This window comes from Lytechinus pictus, chromosome 16 (genome assembly GCF_037042905.1).
Source record: "Lytechinus pictus isolate F3 Inbred chromosome 16, Lp3.0, whole genome shotgun sequence".
Taxonomy (NCBI): domain Eukaryota; kingdom Metazoa; phylum Echinodermata; class Echinoidea; order Temnopleuroida; family Toxopneustidae; genus Lytechinus; species Lytechinus pictus.
Window position 1 is genome coordinate 9,641,991 of NC_087260.1, and position 15,765 is coordinate 9,657,755.

Consider the following 15,765-nt stretch of genomic DNA (forward strand, 5'->3'; position numbering starts at 1 on the left):
TTTTTTATCTCTATTTAATGTTTGGTCTAGATAAACATGTTTTAAGAATAAAAAAGTCCAAATCGCTATTTTTTTTGCTAATCTATAAAAATATTATGTTTTGATATGAGTATATCAACATGATCAAGAGCATCATTTATCTGCTTTCCTTTTTTTTCTTTCTTGCTTGATTGAGTTTCTTTTTATTTCTTTTTTTCAGTCTTCCTTTCTTTCATTTTTTATTTCTTGTATTCTTCATTTCTTTAGGGGGAACTCCCCCTCCCTCTGCTTCCACCACCTGTGACTAGCCTGGAGGCTCCTGGAGAGTAAAAATCAGTCTACTGTACGTAGGCTTACTCCCCATGGAGCCTGGGCCGGGAGATCATTCCTCTCTGTAGAGGCTAGGATTTCCCACGGTGAAAGTAGATCTAAATCACAGATTGTATAAATCATTTTGAGCCCAAACTAACGTAAATGAGCCAAAACAATATTTCCCCCCGAATTTGATATTTTTGATTAATTTTTTTCAATAAATAGTAAGAAATTTAAAGAAATTTAAGAGCACGATAGGTCACTTACCCAGTCTGTTTTGGTCGCCATCTTGAAGTCTTTGTTATCGATACCTAGATACCACACGCGTGTATAGCTGCCAACTTAGATTTAAAAAATACTTGCATTGGCCGAAAAATAGCATCGGTCGATAAATATCATAAACATTGCTTTATGATATTTATCGACCGATGCAAGTATTTTACGATTCATAACATTTTTCGGCCAATGCAAGAATTTTTAAAATCTAAGTTGGCAGCTATAACATGCGTGTGGTAGAAGAAACAGGTAGAAGCATATCTTATCCCGATCTATGGTCACCACTTAGCCTTGAGGACTCCTTGATTATATTTTAAACATATTTTTACATATACTTTTACATCACGGAGCCTTGACACGGTCCCCATACGTGCCTAAGCAAGACATTTCGTAGGGAAATCCATCTTTAGACCGAGAAATCACATAAATTTGTTGGATTTTATTTATCTACACCTTCATACGCCTAATGCGCATGAAGGTGCAAAAAAACAGTTATTATAAATATGAAAAATGACAGGTTTCTTCCCAGGCTGATCTCGTGTAGATCCCTCTATCCATTCGTAAACACCACAAATACAATAGGCTTGACCCTTTAACCGCTTTGATATGACGTAGCTTCAACGAGCTATGTTATGAAGTGTCGTTTTGAAGAACATTTCAAAGATTAAAATTATTATTTATTAAATAATAAATTTGAATATTGATTGTAAATAATTATTATTTTCATAATAATTATTTACAGTCAATATTCAAATTTTATCATTTAATTAATAATTTAAATCTATGTATTGTGAAATGAAAAAAAACCCCAGTAAAATTAGTAGATTGTTGAGATTTATTAGAATGAAAAATCAGAAGGGTAAGTGTATGGCGCGCCATCTGTTTCATAAAGGCGATAAACTCAGTTTATCGCCGAAAAACCTAGTTTATCAATCGAAAAACCTAGTTTTTCAATTGAAAAACTAAGTTTTTCGCCGATAAACTTAGTTTTTCGCCGATAAACTAAGTTTATCACTTGAAAAACTAAGTTTATCAAGAAAAACTAAGTTTATCGCCGAAAAACTTAGTTTTTCAATTGAAAAACTAGGTTTTTTTGATAAACCTAGTTTATCAATTGAAAAACTAAGTTTATCGGCGAAAAACTAAGTTTTTCAATGAAAAACTAAGTTTTTCAATGAAAAACTAGGTTTTTCAAGTGAAAAGCAGAGTTTCTTGAAAAACTTAGTTTTTCGACTGATAAACTGAGTTTTTCTAGATAAACTGAGTTTTTCAAGTGATAAACTTAGTTTATCGGCGAAAAACTAGGTTTTTCAAGTGATAAACTTAGTTTTTCAATTCTGATAAACTAAGTTTTTCGAATCTGATAAACTGAGTTTTTCTAAGAACGCCATTTGTCCCATAAAGGCGATAAACTAGGTTTTTCAAGTGATAAACTGAGTTTTTCTAAGAACGCCATTTGTCCCATAAAGGCGATAAACTAGGTTTTTCGCCGATAAACTAGGTTTTTCAATTTCGATAAACTAAGTTTTTCAATTCGAAAAACTCAGTTTATCGAAATCGAAAAACTAAGTTTATCGAATCGAAAAACCTAGTTTATCGCCGATAAACTTAGTTTTTCGCCGATAAACTAGGTTTTTCGATTTCGATAAACTAAGTTTTTCGAATTGAAAAACCTAGTTTATCGAAATTGAAAAACTCAGTTTATCGAATTTGTGAGCGAGCGGGCGCGCGCGCTTACTGCATGCATTTACACGGCAAACAAAGCTGCCATTGCGATTATTACAAGAAACACAGTATTTTACCACTTTTACCACGTCTGAAGTTAGTTTTGGACGTCAAATTCATCAACGCCAACTGTACTGCTGGATAACTGAAACTAAAGCCAAGGTAAGTTCCAATTATATATTTTTTTATAATACAACGGCAGCCATGGTTGTCGGCTTTCATGGTGTTACTGTTAACAAACCTGACACCCCAACCTGAGCAGCGGATACCGCTGATCCCTGCCCCGAATATCGGGGGAGAACAACGGAGAAGATGATGGTTCGATGCTTTCCGTGCCGCTTGGTTGCTAACCCAGAGAGCCCACACCCGCGAAGCTGCCCGGCCGCGGTGTGGATTCTCCCTGCTGCCTGGGTATACGATTACGATTCTGCTGCTTTGAGTATGATATTGATAGCTAAGTAAGAAGAACTTTTGTCCATGGTGACTCGATGCTAATGTTGTAACTTAGGCATGAGCGCGAGTGCCTGTTAAGTGTTACCATTGAGGTTATCCAGCACAGCAAGAAGAAAAAAGCACGGAAGATGTATTTCATTTTCAACACTGAAAGTATAATTGATCATACCCAGGCCCGGGAGCGCCGGCATGCTTCGCGGGCCGGCGCCCAGGAGCTCACCGTGTATTTACCCATACTCACAGGACAAGGGTAGATTATGTTCACTATAGTCTATATCTATTAATCTAGCAAGATAAATTGTGAAAACAGAAATTACCACGATGGATGAAGGTCTATCGAGTGGTACATGATGTAGTAGTAGTAGTATCCTGACATCGAGGCACGGACTGGAACTTGGAAGTTGGAACCTCAAAAAAACGAGAAGTTCTCCCAGGTCAGATCGAGCTCACCGTGTATTTACCCATACTCACGGGACAGAATACCTCGTGATACATCTCCTAATTTTTTTCAAAATTCATAACAAAATGGCTGATCGAGACTGGGGTAGCAGGAGATAACTTTTCGTTTTTTTGAGATTCCAGTCTGTACCTCGATGTCAGGATACTGCCACACGATTGACCTTCATCCATATAATCATGGTAAGTGCATAATTTCTGTTTTCACAATTTTCTTTCCAAGTTATTGAGACCACAATCTACCCTAGTCCCATGTCTATGTTTAAATGCACTTTGGACTCCTGGGCTCTGGCCTGCTTCAGGCCAGCAGGCATGTGCAGCAGGCATGATTTTAGCTGTTTCGCTGTAGTTTTTCAGGCAAATTACACCATTATGTTTCATTCCTGACTTTCTGAGTCATGGTACTTTCCACCAAGAAAGTGAGTAAAGTATGAGATAAATAGGATCTATATATATGTAACATACAAATGTGAAAATTTGGAACGGAAAGTGCACAAGTCAAATGAAAGTTTTAACGCATGTATTAAGAGCCCATTACAAGCGGCTAGGTTCAATGCTTGTATTTTCTGGTAGCCACTTTTGATGACAACAAAGGGCGATGAAATGTCCAGCTCCTACGTCACTCTCAATGGGACGGTTCGCCGATGAATATTCATTGGATCATGTGCATGGGTGTGTGTGTGTGTGTGTATACTATACCGAGTGTAAATAACGAGAGTTTTCAAATGGTGAGTGTGTATAAAACAACGTAGGGATAGGAGTTTATTTAACAGAGAATGAGTAGTATAGTGCAGAAAATAAAAGCGTACAATGAAGTTTTACAGAAGAGGAAATAATATAAATATATGGAGGACAGTGCAAGATGAGGTAAGGCAAGTACAGTGATGTTGTTTTTTCAAAAGTATTAGTAGAGGAAATAATACAAATATATTATTGAGGACAATGTAAGATGAGATAAGGCAAACTTGTGTGCAGTGAGGGTTTTTTCAAGAGGAGATAATACAAATATGGAGGACAATGTAAGATGAGATGATCAAGGGCTCAAGGCAAGTGTACAGTGAGAGCTCATCTTACATTGTCCTCTACAGTCTACATCATCATTATACATTATTTGATAAAACCTCAATGTACATGTGCCTCATCTTACATTGTCCTCTACATATTTTTTTATTATCTCCTCTTTTGAAAAAACCTCACTGTACACTTACCACAGCTCATCTTACATTGTCCTCTTTTTATCTTATCCTTATACATTCTTTGTTAAAACCTCACTGTACACTTAATTGCCTCATCTCATCTTACATTGTCCTCTAGATATATATTTGTATTATCTCCTCCTTTGAAAAAAAAACCTCATCTCATGTTACATTGTCCTCTATAATATATTTTTTCCACATGATTTCCTCTAATACTAATAGTAATACTTTTGAGAAAAAAAATCACTGTACTTGCCTCACCTCATCTTGCATTGTCTTCCATATGTATTTATATTATTTCCTCCTCTGTAAAACTTCATTGTACACTTTAATTTTCTGCACTATACTACTCATTCTCTGTAAAATAAACTCCTACGTTGTGTTATACACACACACACCATTTGAAAACTTTCTTTGTTTTTTACACTCGGTATTGTACACACACACGTGCACACGACCACAATCTAATGAATATTCATCGGCGAACCGTCCCATTGAGAGTGACTATTTGAATTAGTTGATATTTTTGATAGCAGATATTGTTTTAACCAAAAGTAAGGTTTTGTGAGAGAAAAGGATTTCCAAAATAAGGAAAAACAATTATTTCAGAAAAAGGATAAATTATGCACCTACAATGTAGCATTAGAATGTTTTGTTTTTATATGTGGAAACTGCACAGATAGTGTGTGTGTGTGTGTATTTGAGTTTTTGTCAGACGTGTATCAATCAGATATGATTATTTACGTCTGGGACCGACCTTTAACGTCACCATCCGAAAGACGTGACCAGGATTCGAACCTCGAACTTCTGCATCAAATTGTAACTTCCCCACGTATCTTGGATTACAGGCGCACGCCACAACGCCCAGTTGAAATGCAAACATTAGTCTTCTTTCAGACGTTTAGATTTGTCTTTGGCAGAGTTAAATGCAACAAATATGCATCATTTTTTAACTGCTGCAGACACCTGTTCAGACATAGAAGATTATTTTTACCAACAATATTCAATTTATTTATCAAGTCCATTTAATTCAGACTGTAGAGTCAAATATGCATTACATGTAGGTTCATGATGATATAGAAAGTTATGTAAACTACAATTTCAGTGATATATTTATGGTCATGAAACTGAGGATGTTTTTTCCCTCTTTTTCTTTTAACCTCCTAGATTGAATAAACACAGTTACATTGGTTCTTCGGAGGCCAGCTCAGTTGATTGTTGTACTTATACAATCCCAAGAGGAATTTGCCATCTGTAATAGTTCCTTTTCGTCAACAAGCCACCTGACTTAACAAAGGTATGTTTTATAGGGGCATATGGGTCATATCTGCAAATTGTGCAAGGCTACAAAAAATACACAAAATGCACAGGGGTGAACAATTCTCAGTATTGACGTTATCATGATGAAGTTTACAGTTTTGTAGGAAATTGTCTTCATTGTTTATTTTTGTTCGTATACATAATTACAAATTTTTAGTGTTTTCTAAGTTTGTAGGAGCAGGATGGGGATGCACAACTGACATAGAATGTAATCATGATTATAATCAAAATTGAAACACTTAGTTTCTCAATATGAAAGAATATGTCATTGAAAAAAGAAATGTATTCTACTAAAATTGAAAAACTTAACTTGCCTTATCAAAATCTAAAAACTTGCTTTTCGATATAAAAAACACGTCTCTCATTTGTTTACTTGTTACTGTCGCAGCTTTAATGAAACTTCCATTTAAAAGTTGTAAACAACGGGTCTCCTGGAGGATACAAGCACTTGGGCTGGTACCAACCTACACCATGGACGAGAAGAGGTTTCATATTCAACAAGATGGATTTTCCATTTCTTTCATTAAAAGAAAGAGTACCAAATTCCAATGACTTGGGCAGTCCTTTGATCGATGAGGTAATACAGCTTCATAGATACAATAAATAATTTTTTATGCAGTTCATGCAGGTATATCAAAGTTCAACTCTTATTTTTGGTACATGTATTTCCAAATTCTTTAAAAGAAAGAAAGAACAATCGAATTGAATGAAAAATTAACTTTTTTTTATATATATATTGTATCGTATCCGAACATCTACCCCCTGGACATCCACACCCCGGACATCCACCACCCGGACATCCACCCCCCGGACATCCACCCCCTTAGGACATCTACCCCCTAGGACATCTACCCCCGGACATTTACCCCCCCGGACATCTACCCCCCGGACATTTACCCCCCGGACATCTACCCCCCGGACATCTACCCCCTGGACAATTACCCCCTGGACATTTACCCCCCCCCCAGACATCTACCCCCGAGCATCTACTCACGGATATTTTGGATACGGGGGGTTCCAAAATTACGCATCATTTCATAAGTGCATGCAGACCCAAAATTGCACAAAAACGTAAATTTGTGTACAAATCCAATGCAAATAGAGTTTTTAGCCAAAATTCATAAATGTATAATTTTTCCATTTACTGATTGAAATCAATTAATTCCATCTTATTTATGGTCCAAATAAAGTCCCCGACAATTTCCATTGAAAAAACAATAAAAAACATAAAGTCCAAAAACAAAGAAATACATAAGAAATTTTGAAAACAGTTAAATACATGAAAAAATTAATGTGATTTTGAAATTTTTTGTTAGTACATTTGAACAGATTAATATAAAGTGTCTGTGTACCAAAAATTAGCATTTTAGGGGCATTATTTAGTTAATTAAAGCAAAATTCTGATTTCATGCATAAATTAGCATAATTAATTAGCAATGAGATTTTTCACAGAGTTTGATCCTGTAGTTTTGTATATTATGCCATTGGTAACGCAGGTGCCAAGTTTCGTCGCGATCAACGGCCGAGATCATAAGGAGGGGGGCTGAATCAGGCCCCCCCCCCCCACAGTCTTCTTAGGCATCGAAATAGCCTAGTCTATTTAGGTTTAATTCATGTGTAATATCTGTTTTATAAATCTTCCAAATGATACCAAGTATCGTTCAAGTGGGTTTAAAGGGGAAGTTCACGCTGACAAAAAGTTTATTGTTAAAACAGAAGAAAAAAATAATAAAAATATTGCTTAAGTTTTGAGGAAAATCCATCAAAGAATTAAAAAGTTATTTGAATTTCAATTATTTGAGTTGTAACGTCATATTCGGGCAGCATTTCTACATAATGAATTTTTTTTTCTATACCTTTTCTATATCAAAGGACCAATCATTTTACACCCAAACATGAAAAGAAAACACAAAATAACAAAAATATGTCCTCTGGAACCATTAAAAAATGAAATTCATGCATTTTATATTACATAACTTTATTTGGCAGCTGCTCGTGTGTGTGACGCCACAAATCCAAAGGCTAAGCTTAGAATTCTAATAAATTATTTAATATTTAACAGATTTTCCTCAAACCTTCACCAATTTTTTTGTCTCACCTGCATAGCAGACTTGTTTTGTCCAAGTGAACTTTCATGTTAAGATTGAATGAGTTGCAATTATCTTAACTTTAATATATTTTAAAAAATTATTTGCTTCTAAATTGAAGACAAAGTGAAGATTGAAATGGTTTGATTTGTTTCAGTAGCAAAAGAGGTGCAGACTGCAGAGCTTCAAAATATTTGATATCGCTATAATATTGTCAGTACTCTATATCATTCTTATCTTTCCAACTATTTTGAGGCCGCCTGAATCGCAAACCCTGTATGGCCAGTTTTTGTTTATGACAAACAATGATGAGGGATGGCTGAAAATCCCTCCAGGTAAGTTGGGGTTTATGTAATTGACATGGTAACCAAATATGAATTTAGTAATTTATAACAGGATGTATATTCCTGAAACAAAGTGCAATTGTTTGATAAATGTTAATTGAATTGGCCACTATTGTAATTTTAAGATTGTCCTTATTGTTAGCTTTACATAGACACCAAAAACAGAGGATATTGTTCCCAACTGGAATTATGATATTACTATGCTATTGTCATATTTATCATCACAATAATGTATCTGGTAATGTAATGCTATCTTAAAGGGATGGTCCGGGCTGAAAGTATGTGTAGCTTAATAAATAGAGTAGAATTCACTGAGCAAAATGCAGAAAATTTCATCAAAATCGGATAACAAATAACAAAGTTATTGAATTTTGAAGTTTAGCAATATTTTGTGAAAACAGTCGTCATGAATATTCATTAGGTGGGCTGATGATGTCACATCTCCACTTGTTCTTTTGTATTTTATTATATGAAATTAGGTTTATTCAATTTTTTTTCCTCCAAGAACTAGAAAAATTGGATTGTCAACTGAATAGTGCATTAAATATTTATTGCTGCAACTTATTTCATTATAAGGGAGACATTCAGACAAGTATGAAATAATGAAAAAAATATGATTTTATGTAATAACATAAGACAACAGAAAGTGGAGATGTGACATCATCAGCCCACCTAATGAATATTCATGACAACTGTTTTCACAAAATATTGCTAAACTTTAAACTTCAATAACTTTATTATTTGTTATCCGATTTTGATGAAATTTTCGGCATTTTGCTCAGTGAATTATACTCTATGTATTAAGATATAAATATTTTCAGCCCGGACCATCCCTTTAAGTTTTGAACCGGGATTTGATTTTTGTGGGATATAATATACATGTATTTTATATACACCTCAGTTCAATATGTTTTACAATGTAACTGTACATCTGATTAAGTTTATCTTATTGTTACTTAATAAAACCACTTTACTCCAAAGAAGTATTTTGAATATTGGGTTCTTTCACTATGAAGTATTCTTTATCCCGCTTAATATTCAACCTTTAATGAGAGCTGTGGTAATGAGTTCCATGACATTTGCTCTGGCGACAATTGCTCCGCTGTAAATTCTACACACTATTCAGCTTCAACCCCTAAACCTACCATGAAACCCTATTGCAACCCTGACCCTCGAAGACAGAATTTATCCTGGGGCAATTATCGCAGGAGCACCTGGTAATCAGATGGAAATGATTGGAGAGATGAAGATTAAATGGGGGGGGGGGGGTGGTGGAGATGATGAAAGGTGGGATGGCCATGATGATGAGTGATGGAGTTGAGAAGGGTGGGGACGACGAGTGGATGGAGATGATGAGAGGAGGAATGGGGATGATGCAAGGATGGATGGAGATGATGTGGGAGGGATGGAGATGATAAAGTTTAGAGATGAGTGGGTTACAAGAGACGAGCAGGGAGATGAGGTGGATGGAAACGATGTGGAAGGGTTGACATGAGGAGAGGTTAGAGATGAGAGGAAGGATTGAGATGAAAGCTGGAGATGTGAAAATGGTTGGAGATGAAAAGGGAGTGATCATCATCAACTTCATCAATATCATTGCCATCACCACACCATCATGATCATCGTCACTATCATGACCATCATAATCACCATCATTATTAATATAATTACTTTCATTATCACCACCAAATAAATTATCATTGGCGTAATGAGCCAAGGATTTTGAGAGGGACAAGATATGGCAGATTGTGCCAGTATTTTTTTTTTTAATTGTGAGCAAGCAAACTTCTCTATATTTTTATTACATAATTTTACGATTTGATAGATTCTGACATAATACTGAAAATCTTCTCTCTTTTCTTTCTCTTATTATTTATGTTTTGTATTTTATTATCATTTTTTTCGGGGGAGGGGGGGGGGGGGGCTCTTTCCCCCAAGACCTCACCCCCACCATCATCACTATCATCAAAATACCCGTCAACACCACTGGCTTCATCATCACCATCATCAACACCATTACTATCACTATCCTCATCATCACCACCCACCTCATCACCATCACCAGTCTATAATTATCATCTTCACCCACATCATTATCCTCATCACCACATCTTGATCATCATCTTCACGATTATTTCATCTGTGATTTCATACATAGAAACTACATGTAGTACTAAGTATATGTCACATTATTTTTTACCATGCTTGAGATTATACTTTATATGACTTGACTTTATATTATATTCTCACCCAAAAAGGACATTTCAATGATTACTAGTAGAAATCAATGAAGATGATTTATATCTCCCTTATCAAATCAGCGCGTATTGAAAAGCTTTGACAATAGAACCAGAGAATAATGTATTTCAGAACTATTTGTGAGAATTAATGAAAAGTAAAATATCAAAATGCAAACCGGCAGCAAGAGAAGTCATATTTGCGTTAAAAAAAGGAATATTTCTGTTTGTTGGAATTTTTAGAGAATTAGTATGATTAACATCAATCAAAAAGTGGCATGAATATTCATCCCTGCATAAAGACATGCAAGATTAATTTTCTAAATGTGTTGGAAACTACATTACCATGGTAATAACAAGAGGTATCCCTTTTCAGCACTGTTATTCTTTTACCTTTTCATTTTTTTCCATTTCTTTATTCGCGCCCCTTTTCCCTTTTTGCACCCCCTACATACGACCCTGACATTGATACAATAGTAATATCTATTTGATGGAAGCTCCTATACAGTCAGTGCGTCCAAAAAAAAAACTATACACTTTTGAAATGGCTGCCAAACAAAAAAATATATCACTTAGGGGGGGAAAAGCCAATAAAGTCAACCTTCAAAGACACCCATAAGTGTTTAGCGAGCACTCCCCACTATGTTAATTTGAGTAAATAGAGAAAAATCAAACTTGCTAAACGCTGAAGATTTCATCAAAATCGGATGTAAAATAAGAAAGTTATGACATTTTAAAGTTTTGCTTATTTTTCACAACACAGTGTTATGCACAACTCAAATGAGACGGCCGATGATGCCCCTCACTATTTCTTTTGTTTTATCATGACCAGTTTGGTTGTTCAAGTAAATTTCATAAATTATTAAATTGAACTTCAATGCATGAGTGAACACAAATTGTACTTTTCTGGGCAGCATTTTAACTTTATCATGTGGATCTTCATGGGGGTCGGGATAATAGGGAGTGAGATGGCACTTAGTGGGAGAATTAGGTTGATGGAATAAGGGTTAAGAGAACATTTAGCCCCCTCCCTCCCCTCCTGTTGACAGACAGATTGCTATTACATGTGCGTAAGAAAGTCAAGAGCACAATGTTGATTTAATGATAAATAATGAAAATCGGGAGTGGTGCATCAAGTTTTACCTATCAATCATTTATTAAACAATTTATCAATAAGTCTACTCATAATCGATGTGTAATGTGATCAATCAAACATTCATATTTTTCAATAAATTATTAATAAATCAACATAATCAGTCAATATCTTGGTAATCATTCCATGAAAAAACAAGTGGAGCGCCTCTGGCAGTCTCACTCGCATCAAACGATTCACACTCTGAAACATACTATGAAATAATTATTCACAAAAACACCATTCATGTATAATGATACAATACTACGTTCATTGACATTTGACCTTGATCATGTGATCTAAAACTTGTCAGAGATACTTGATTACCCCTATATCCACATTTTATACACTATATCTATAAACTTTGAGAGGTCATGTGACCTGTACCTCACACAAGACATTCAGTGATATTTGGTTACTCTTACATGTATGTCCAAGTTTCATGAATCAGATCCATAAAGCTCTCAAAGTTATGATGGTAATTCAACAGATACCCCCATATGGCCAAAGTTCATTGACTCTAAATGACCTTTGACTTTGGTCATGTGACGTGAAATTCGCACAGGATGTGTAGTGGTACATGATTACTCTTATGTCCCAAGTTTCTTGAATCAGATCCAAAAACTTCAGAAGTTATGATGGTAATTCAATAGATTATGGCCTAAGTTCATTAACCTTTGAACTTGGTCATGTGACCTGAAATTCGCACAGGATGTTCAGTGATACTTGATTACTCTTATGTCCAAGTTTTATGAACTAGACCAAAAAACTTTCAAAGTTATGATGGTAATTCAACAATACCCCAAATTTTGCCAAAGTTTATTGACCCTAAATGACCTTTGACTTTGGTCATGTGACGTGAAATTCGCACAGGATGTGTAGTGGTACATGATTACTCTTATGTCCAAGTTTTATGAACCAGACCAATAAACATTCAAAGTTATGATGGTAATTCAACAAATACCCCAATTTGGCCAAAGTTCATTGACCTTAAATGACCTTTGACCTTGATCATGTGACCTGAAATTCACACAGGATGTGTAGTGGCACAATATTACTCTTATGTCCAAGTTTCATGAATCAGATCCATAAACTTTTAAAGTTATGATGGTAATTCAACAAATACCCCCAATTTGGCCAAAGTTTATTGACCCTAAATGACCTTTGACCTTGGTCATGTGACTCAAAATTCAAGCAGGATGTTCAGCAATACTTGATTAACTTTATGGCAAAGTTTAATGAACTAGGTCCTTATACTTTCTACGTTATACTGTCATTTAAAAAACTTAACCTTCGGTTAAGATTTGGTGTTGACGCCGTCGGAAAAGCGGCGCATAAGGTCTCACTATGCTTCGCAGGTGAGACAATAATCACTTTCAGTCACAAAAAGTTACATGATGAAAGGTTTTACTAGAAGCTACATATACATTGCCACTACAAGCATACATGGCAGTATTAAAACTCAAGTTAAGGATAGAGATAGAGAATTAAAAAAGACACTGTGGAGACAAAATTATCTCAAATTTACTTCTTATGCCAGGTGTAAATTAATGCAATGAGTCATTATACAGAAAAGATAAATAATATCAAGCTTCTATTTTAGCTTTGTTCCTTTAAAAAATACTTAAATGAGAGAACAAATTGTTCTTTTGTTTTACAAAAACAACATTGTCATAAGTAACAAGTCACACTCTGAAAAAAAACCCACAATAATGATAATAAAGCATGGAGTGGTTTTAAAATGAATTCTCTGTAAACTTTCTAAGTTCTGTCTGAACATCTTTACAAATCAATGGTTATAAAACGAACCCAACATGTATCTCAATAGATAATAAAAACCTATAGATTTTTTCTTGAAGTGTTGATCCTGACCAATCACATACTTTCCATCAAAAACTTCGCATTCAATGAATTGTGAAAGAAAACATAACAAAGTACAACTTTACAACAAAAACAAAAGAAAAAACCACTCCTAGTCTCCTAATAGCTTTTCCTAGTATTTATCAAAAAACGTCTACAAAGACAATATACAATCATGTACAGTAACCAGGGCAGTATTGAGCTCTATAATACCCTATAGGCCAAGATGTTCAATTCACAATGGACTTGGAATAGATTAGTTATTATCAAAGTATAAACACAAACAAAATAATTGAAAGAGTGGCTACATACATCAAGCTATAGCTCTTAATATTTCCTTACACCAGATGTACATTTATGAGTTCTTACAAAAAGGATGATGCTTTTACAAACAAAAATGTATTGTAAAGTACAGCTTTTTTTTCATCAATCCTTCAGGGATTTGTTTAAGACATACATCACTATCCTGACTACTCTGAGAAACACAGAAACAATAACAAAAGCAAAAAAGAGAAAATTTGTATTCCATTGAACATAATTTCCATGTTTAAGCCGCTCAATGAATAGCACCATATGTCTACATAAATAATATGCACCATAAAATTATTGGAAAAGTGTATCCTGTCAAAATCCTGATTTATATGTATTTTCATTCAAATACCCTAACCACTTTCATCTTCATGAGGCCAATTGATAATGGAACCAGCCAGGAGCCCCAACAACTTGGAAACAGTCGTGTAAATAACAAATACATGTGTAGTAATATTATGATAATGGCAGATCTTTCATATGAAAGTCATAAAACAATACCTTATTTTTTGTTTCTTGTAAGAAACCAAAAATTAAATAATATGTATGAAATATAAATTGTCAGTTATCAGTTTCAACTTAAACGAAAGACATGTTGAGATATCAACACAATTCCTGTTTACCAAAGGACAGGTCGTGAAATAAAAATAAGAAAATCTCAGACAATTTTTCATCATCTAAGTTTCCTTTAACATTTAAAACTTTGCCTTTAAAATCTTCAGTGGCAAAACCCCTTTGATCATAGGAGTGGGCTATACATGGATCAAAAATACTTTTTTTGACATTTTAATATGGCAACAGTTTTGATCTATTCCTTGTAATGTATCTCAACATGAAATGACAAATATTTTTTGCCTCGGGTCCGAGAAAAAAGTGTGCCAGGCCAAAATCCAAAATGGCTGCCAACCCCCCCCCCCCCAATCAAAGTTTTGCCCACATATAATATGTTGTTTTTTTTTGGGGGGGGGAGCAGGCAATTTGTTTTACCTGAAATGATTACTTAAAAACCATTAATTTTGGAGTTAAAAGGTGATTTTACCTACATTTACACATACAATACCCTTTTCAGCCCCAAATTAGGTTTCTTGTGGTTCTTGGATATTGGACGATACCAGTTCCATAATAGCAAATAATTTCAAATAGCTATTTGCTCTTATTCTTCTACTTTGGGTTTTACGGATATTTGCGAAAAATATATTATTGAAAAAAAAAAATCTTATTATCCATAGGGGCTATACAGTATACATTGTATTGTACATACTACACTGCATTCATGTATATTCATGCATTGACCATCATGACAAGGTCTGTATATAAACTATAGTGTGATACTAAATGAGTTATTGAGAAATTGAAGATACTGTATGTTTTGTCTCAGATTGAAGACATATTTTGTCAATTATGCTCATTCAGGGGGGGGGGAGGAAAATATATTTAACAATGGATTAAAGTCACCCCCCCCCCATTATGGCACTTACACTGGCTTTCTGATTATGGTAACTTTGCCATCCAATGGTAACTTGCATGGAATCCTAAAAGCCATTGACCAGCGTTACCACATGTGGTATACCTGACTCCATAATATAGGATTAGAATACCAGGTAAAAACAAGCTGCCAAATGAAGATGTGGCTGAAAATATGATGTACATGTATGTACGTACACTACATGATGTTTACATGCAATTTATGTTCATCATCGGGTTACATCATGTTCATCAGCTAACAAGCAATCAAATTCACAAGTCACAATCTAATTCTAAACCTCAGAAGCTCAAATAAAAGCAATATAGCTATATGAAGCTGCTTACTACTGGTCAACTGGTGTCATCTAATATCCAAGAACCACAAGACGATGGAACCTAATTTTGCTTAAAAAAGGGTCAAAAAATTTGCAAATTTAAGTTAAAATCACCTCTTAACTTTACAAATAATGGTTTAAAAGAACTAATTTTAGGGAAAACAAATTGCCTGCCCCCCAAAAAAACATGAATAGACACCAAAACCAGATAAAATGACCACCAAGAAAGAAGTTGTGGCCAAAACTGTGATTTGGGGGGATTTTGGCGGCCACTTTAGAT

At 34.8% G+C, this 15,765-nt stretch overlaps 1 long non-coding RNA gene across 1 annotated transcript; it reads left to right on the forward strand.

Moving 5' to 3' along the window:
* The first annotated feature begins 2,288 nt into the window (after positions 1-2,288).
* On the forward strand, positions 2,289-9,131 carry LOC135157131 (uncharacterized). The gene is made up of 3 exons (XR_010296166.1): positions 2,289-2,454; positions 5,565-5,694; positions 6,106-9,131. It is a non-coding gene; the product is annotated as an uncharacterized LOC135157131 (long non-coding RNA).
* Positions 9,132-15,765: the final 6,634 nt, after the last annotated feature.